Source organism: Elephantulus edwardii, unplaced genomic scaffold (genome assembly GCF_000299155.1).
Source record: "Elephantulus edwardii isolate Elephantulus edwardi_28Jun2011 unplaced genomic scaffold, EleEdw1.0 scaffold00531, whole genome shotgun sequence".
NCBI lineage: Eukaryota > Metazoa > Chordata > Mammalia > Macroscelidea > Macroscelididae > Elephantulus > Elephantulus edwardii.
Genome location: NW_006400281.1, coordinates 466,911 through 474,604, shown reverse-complemented (window position 1 = coordinate 474,604; position 7,694 = coordinate 466,911). Strand labels below are relative to the sequence as shown.

Genomic DNA, 7,694 nt, shown 5'->3' with positions numbered 1-7,694 from the left:
GGCCATGGTCTTTGCAATCACTTGTTATGTGTCAGAGAGCTGGACAGTGACTAGGGAGAATTGATGCCTTTGAGCTGTGGTGCTGGAGAAGAGTATTGAGAGTACCATGGACTGCTAGGAAAACAGATTCATCCTGGAAAGGGTTAAACCGGGTGGCTCCTAGGAGGCAAGGATTCTGAGGCTTCGTCTAACATACTTTGGACATGTTGTAATGAGAGACCAGTCTTTGGAGAAGGACATCATGTTTGGGAGGGTGGAGTGACAGGGCAGGAGGGGAAGACCCTCTGTGAGGTGGATTGATTCAGTGACTGGGGTAATCCGGGTGGGAGTGTCAGAGACAGTGCGATTGGCACAGGACAGAGCAGAGTTTAGGGTTGTTGTACATGATGGCACATAACATCAACAACAACAACATAAGAGGAAACTCATTCTAGTGCTTCTGTTTTCACCCAAATGCCTATACATTATTTTATTCACAGAACTAGATGCTTCTGTTACTAAAAAAAAAATAAAATACACATCCAAAGCTTTTATATCCTTTTAAATAGATTTAACATTTTAGCTCTTTGGGGGAGGACATGTTAGTCCAAAAAAAAAAAACCACTCATACCAACTTTCTTGAATTATTAGAGATGACCTTTTCATGACACACCCTGTTTCAGCTTAGATGTGAAAGATTATGAATATATGAGAGAAGAAAATTCTGGACCACATGTTTAAGGTAAATCATCTTTTTCTAAGTGAGAATTTGTGTAGGTCAAGGAGCATCCACCGTAGCAACCTTCCTGAGATCCAGGGTGGGATGCTCTCCATGTCTCAGTTAAATATTCTCTTCCAACTTGATTTGGTTTAGTTTCTTCAGGAGTTATATTCAGTACATTTCTTTAACTATTTCCACTTTGGTTCACTAAGTAGACTTCACAATGTGGCAGTCTTATGTTCAGAGACACAGGAACTTGTTTGGGAAAAGTCTGAAGTTGAAGGAGAAGCAGGAAGAGATTTAGTAAGTTTAGATGTGCAAACTGGAGGCCCGTGAGAGCTTCTTTTGTCGTGGCCTTGAGTGTACTTTAAGATTGTCCCGATCAGAACTTCCGGAGAAGGCACTGAAAGTTTTACATTTTCTGAGTTCTGGTGGTCAAAGGTAGTCATATTTAAAAACTGCTGCTTTAACCATCTGGCTCGTTCTTCTTCAAATGCCTTTCTCACAGCCCCAGGTGAATAGCAGCATCTGTAAAGCTTTATCTTTCTCTCTCAAAATTCTTTTTCTGCTCTTTAAATAGAGACCACTCTTCTTTAAGGTGTTCATTTTCTTCCAGTAAATAACAGTCTCATAGTAGAAAAGTGGTGTCATCATCACATGCAGTAGCAAGCTGCTGCTGTAAAAGTTGCGGCTGAGTTTTAATCATTTCTTTACCCTGTTGAATTTCTTACTCGAGTTTCCTTTGGTGTCTCTGTGAAGGACTTCAGTTAAAATTTCTTATAGTTTTTCTTGTTTTCACATGTTCCTTAATTTTCTTCTTTTCTGCAAAGATATAATTTTTCCTTTGTATTTGAGGGAGAGCTTTGCTGGCAGTTGTTTTCTTTAAACTTTCTGTACATGCCATCCATTGTCTTTTAGCTTGCATGGTTTCTGCAAGAAATCGAAACGTAACCTAATTGTTTCCCCTTTTTAGGTGACTTTTTCTGTTGCTGCTTTTAGAATTCTATCCTTATCTTTTAATTTGGAGAATTTGACTATGATACGTCTTGATATTTTTCGTTTTGGGTCTGATCTCTTTGTTATTCTCTTTTCTTCTTGAATGTAGATTTCCTGGTTCTACAAAATACCTTGTGGTTATTTCTTCTAGCACCGCTTCTACATTTTCTCTGTGATTTTCCTGCCACTCCCAGTGGAATCCCGTTCATAGTATGTTACTCCTTTTGATGTCATCCCACATGATTCTAATGTTTTCTTCATTTTCTTTATATCTCATCTCTGATTTTTCTTCTAATATGTTTCCATTGAGGCTCTTGTCTTCCAGTTCATTGACTCTGTTCCATTTCTTCAGTTCTATTTTTTTGTGCTACTAGGATGTTGGACAATTCTGCCATTTTGGGCTTGATACTCTGGATTGCATTTTCATGCTTTTCTCCTACCTCCAGTACTGAGTTCCCTTTCTGTGTTGTGATGATTGCTTTAGTTCTTGTACCTCTTTATCTATACTATCAATTCCTTCTTAAATCTTTTGCATTTTCTTCCATATCAGGTTGCTTCTTAACTATATTTTTCTTCTGGATTGTTTTCTCTGGGGTATTAGCTTTGTTAATTGTTTCTTTCATCATTTGTATCTTCTTGTGTAGATTTTTCATATAACTTCACATGAACATATTTCTTCTGGTTCTCTCTACCTGGAGTTTGCTTTTTTAGGAAAAGGATTATTTTGTTTTTTCGTGATAACTGAGACAGACTGCTGTTTTCAGGACATTGTTGTTGTTATGTGCCGTCGAGTTGCTTGCGACTCATAGTGACCCTATGTACAACAGCCCTAAGCCCTGCTCTATCCTGTGCCAATCGCACTGCCTCTGACACACTCATCCCGATTACCCCATTCACTGAATCAATCCACCTCATAGAGGGTCTTCCCCTCTTGCGCCATTCCTCCACCCTCCCAGTCATGATGTCCCTCTCCAAGGACTTGTCCCTCCTTACAACATGTCCAAAGTATGTCAGACGAAGCCCCAGAATCCTTGCCTCCAAGGAGCAGCCTGGTTTAACCCTCTCCAGGATGAATCTGTTTGTTTTCTTGGCAGGCCATGGTACATTCAATACTCTTCTCCAGCACCACAGCTCAAAGGCATCAATTCTCCTTCTCTCAAGTGATTGCAAATACCATAGCCTTTATTAGACACACCTTAGTCTCCAGAGTGACACTATTGCTCTTCAATACCCTGGAGAGGTCCCTAAGAGCAGACTTTCCCATCATGACATTTTGTGAGTCTATTTTTACAGTAAATATTAAGTTGTTGTAACTATATAGTGACCCAGAGAATGACACTGTTTTGTGAAGGACCTGCATAATTGTGCTCCTTTCTTAGCCTGAGGCCCACAGGGAAGTCTGTCGTTTCCTTCCAGAACTTGTGTCACTGCCTCACTCGAGCTATCATGTTTGCTTCTGCTTGAACTTAATGGGTCCTGCGTGATATACTTAAACAGCAGTGATTCTCCCAAAGTTCTTGAGTGGGAAACCAGAAAGCCTGTTGTTCCTTTCCAGAACTGGCATCTTCACCTCATTCAAGCTGCTCTTCTCCCTTCCTCTTGAGCTTAAGGGGTCTGTGTGTTGTAACTAAACAGCAATGATTCTGCCCATAGTACCTGAATAGGAATCCTGTTGTTCTCTTCTAGAACTGGTATCTTCACCTCACTCTAGCTGCTCAAGTTGTCCCACTCCCTTCTGCTTAAGCTTAAGTATGATGTAAATAAACAGGAGTGATTCTGCCCAGAGTACCTGAATTGGGAAACCAGGAAGCCTGTTGTTCCCTTCCAGAACTGACATCTCCACCTCAGTCGAGCTTTCACGCTCCCTTCAGCTTGAGCTTAAGGGATCCTGCATGGTGTAGCTAAATGGTTTTCCCCAGAGTGGTTTGGGCCTCTTCGTGCTGTGCCACCATGGGGGTCTTTAAATTCAACACATTGAGACTCATGACCCCATTAAGCTGACATATTTTTTGAGGGGGACACAATCTAGTCCATGATATTCTGCTTTGGCCTCCCTCTAGATTCTTTTCCTAGCTACATGCCAAACACTTCCATCCCTTCATGTTACCCTAAAAATCTTTCAAGTCCAAATTCTAAGCTGTGGAGGTAGAATACATGTTACCTGCTTCTAAGGTTCAGTGGTGAAACAGGCACAAGGTAGACATTTGCCTTATAAATGGGAGAGATTAGAAAGAAAAGATAAAGGCATTCTGTTACTCAGTGCCATCAAGTCAGTTACACCTCATAGCAATCAGGTTAAAAAAAACCAAAACAACAGAACAATACAAGTCCATTCTCTGAGATTGTCTTGGAAGTGGTCCTGCCCTCAGACTCTAGGTGTTGGCTGTGCTTTCTGGGTTCTTGCAGAAGGCCTCTGAGCCCCAACATTTTCCTCGACTGCCCCCTCAGTCTTGGTGGGCCCCATTCTGCTCCCTGGAGCGTGGTAAATCTGCTCTCTCAACTATGGGCTTTACCTCTCTCTCACCAGCGGTCCCATCCTCTGAAATTGTGTTGGTGAAGTTCTGACTTTGAAACTTAGGAAACTGTGGTCCTTGTCTATAGATACCCTTCAAAGGCTGCAGCCCTGCTCTTTGAGGCTTATACAGCTATGCTACCTGATTTCCTTGACTTCTCAGCTTCTGCTTCTTCGTTCATTGGTCTCTTTGAAAAGTCAGCATGTCCTTTGCCCTGCTTCCACAAGTGTTACAGAGGTTTTCACCTCCTGCAGTGTAAATGCTCTGAGGTCCCTACCCCCAGTAATCTTCGGCCTAAAGACTCCTGACTATGTCTGTGGGACGGTAAGCCCACACGTCTTCTTACAGTGCTACATTCAGCTCTCTTACTCTGTGGATCTGCTTTTTCAATATGATTTATTATGCTTGAAATGATAAATTGAAGAGGAATGGTGTTATATTCATAAAAAAGAGACTATCTGTCTTAAATTACTATGCTATGAGTGGTAGGATTTATACAAGGAAGAACTGTTAATACAATTATTATTCAAATATACATACCAACTACTAATGCCAAAGACAATTTAGCAATTCTAGAAAAGAAATTGATGATTTCTACTAACTTTTGCTGTCTGAAGCAGATTAAACATGCATTCAAGATGCATTAATAATTGGTGATTGAAATGCAAAAGTAGGAAATGAAGGAGGACTAGTAATTGGAAAAATAAGGTCTTGGTGACAGAAGAAGGCTGGAGATTGTATACTAGTATTTTGTACAATGAATGATGCATTATTCATCACAAACACATTTTTAAGAAATCAAACAGCGACTGTGTGCGTGGGCCCCATGTGATGGACTACACAGCAATGAAATTGACTACATCTGTAGAAAAATATGGTAGAGAAGCTCAATATCAGCAGTTACACCAAGGGTGACAGTTGGACAGACAAGAAATTACTCAGATGAAAGTTCAAATTAAAGTGGATGAAAATGGAAACAAGTTCGCTAGAGCCAAAATAGGACTTTATGTTTATCAGACTGAGTTTAAGAAATATCTCAAGAGTAGATTTGATGTATAAACACAAATGATAGGAGACCAATTGAATTGTGGGATAATGTCAAGGGTATCATCTGTGAGGAAAGCAAAAGGTCATTACAAAGAGATGAAAGAAAGAGAAGACCAAAATGGATGTCAGGAGAGACCCTTAAGAGGGAAATGCTAAAGTAAGATAATAGATTTCAAAGAGCAGCTCAGGAAGACAAAACAAAGGACTATTATGAAATGCATAAAACCCTGGAATTATAAAACTACAAAGGAAGATTTTGCAGACTGAAAGAACTGAAGAACAAATTGAAATCTTGACTTGTAATACTGAAGGGTGGCTCTATGGGAAGACTCGTGAATGATGCCAGAAGTATCAGAAGCCCAGGTGCATGGTACATCCACTCTGGAAAGCAGTTTGGCACTTCCTCTAAAAGCTGAACATAGTAATTCCATATGACCCAACTATTCTGTTGCTTGGAATATACCCTGAGAAAATGAGCACCGAGGCTTATACAGAGACCTGTACAGCAGTGTTCATAGCAGCATTATTCACCATCACAAGAACATGGAAACAGCCCAGATGTCCAACCACAAACAAATGGATTGAGAAGTTGTGGTACAGTCATATAATGAAATACTATGCAGCCCACAAGAACAATGATTTTGTAAATTAATACCTAACTTGGAAGGGACTGGCGAGCATTATGCTATTATGCTGAGTGAACTAATTCAGTCCCATAAGGACAAATATTGTATGAAACCATTACTGTAGAATAAGTATGAGGATTCCTGGGGGGTATGGTCGGGTGGTGGAAGCAGAGTGGTGAGGATGGACGGGGTGTTAATCATAGGGTTGCATAATTCCATGGAAGGGGTGAAGGAAATGGGAAGGCTCTTGTGTGAAAAACAGTGTATTTAAAGTTTGTAAATAAATCTGTATAAAATAAAGCACACACACACAACATAGAACATGTAATATAGCACATTTCTTCAGACAAAAAAAAAGCCCAGGAGCCATTATTTTGCGGCTCCCACTGCTTCCCCCACCAGCGCCTGTAGCGTCTCCAGACTGCATGGTGAAATTTGCTTTTGTACCTTTGCCACCATGTGTTTTAGCTACCTCCTGGACAAGGATGTATGTGCCCGATCTCCTTGTGCCATTCTGGAACCTGGGTGCGGGCTTACACATACAGCCTGAACAAGGCTCTCCAGCCACTGCCATGGGCTACAGCAGCCCTGCCAGGTACCACCTGCACCATCATCTGCACTACCTGGCCATGGCTCCTTCCACGCTTTGCAGTTGCTTCAGACGCTCAACTCTGGCCACCTGGGCACTCCTCCATCCCTAGAGCTGAGTGGCCTATTCCCTGGTGGCCAGTGGTGGAACCTGTGCAGTTGGATGCAGAAGCCTACACAACCAAAGGAAAGACAGATGCCATGACCACCAGCGACTGGAGTCAGCAGTTGTTCTGTCACCATCTAGAGGAAAGTCAAGCTGGCTGCTGTGCTGAGCCTCTCTGAGATGCATGTTAAATTTGGCTCCAGAACCCAACCTTCCCCCCACCCCCACCCCAAGGAAAGGAAAATCAACACAGAGTAGTTGCAGCATCAGACACAGCAGCTATCACCTCAAGACACAGACTCCCTAGCCTCAGCTGGGTCATCTGAGAAGTATCCCTGAGTCCAGAGTCTTCCCTGTAGGGCTTAGTGCTCAGCTCAGTCCCTGGGATACTGGGGCCAGCTAGTGTGATGCTGAAACCCACTATCACCTAGTGATCCACAGTGGCCTGCAGCACCTGAGCAATTTCAGGCTTGCAGCAAAACAATTCCAGACCAGCCTCTGGGGGCATGAACTGCTCAGGTCACAATCTTCCTCAGGGAAGACCCTTCAACACCTACCAGTGAACACTACCTCAGCCAACTCAGAGGAAACAATGGGCCAGTGTGAAGGGAGTGAGGTTGGCGCTTTTATGATCATAGCCATGGTTTTGACTTTTACCCCATCTAACTCTTTCTACCAGAAATAGACAAGAATGAGCAGTTTTGCTGAATATATTCACACAGAAGCAATGCCTAGGCTGGTCCCACGAACCAGGCTTTCAGCCCCATCCTCCCAACTCTCGTCACCATCAAGACCTACTAGGCTTATCTCCGGTTGTAACTGAGGAGAAAGTGGGAAAGAGACTCTTTTTTTTTTAATTAAATTTTATTAGTTTTAATGAACATTTACAGAGATTTTTGGGTTTTCATTCATTCATTCATTGTCGCACTGTTTTCTCCATCCTCATCCCCAGTTCGTTCTTCTTCCCCCCCCATGTCTGTTTTAATTGTCCAATTGCCATAGTGCTTGTCAAAGCCAGTTCTGATTAATCTCTTTTGTCAGTGTGTCCCTTGCCATTCCCTATCACTCCTCCCTGAGAGAGACTTCACCCTGATTCATAAGGAAAACGGGGTGGCGTA

At 42.2% G+C, this 7,694-nt stretch overlaps 2 pseudogenes; one reads left to right on the top strand and one right to left on the bottom strand.

Annotated features, from left to right (window-relative positions):
- Window positions 1-716: 716 nt before the first annotated feature.
- LOC102877535 lies at window positions 717-3,144 on the bottom strand (annotated as a pseudogene).
- Window positions 3,145-6,454: 3,310 nt separating this feature from the next.
- Window positions 6,455-7,007, top strand: LOC102877136 (annotated as a pseudogene).
- The last annotated feature ends 687 nt before the right edge of the window (window positions 7,008-7,694 follow it).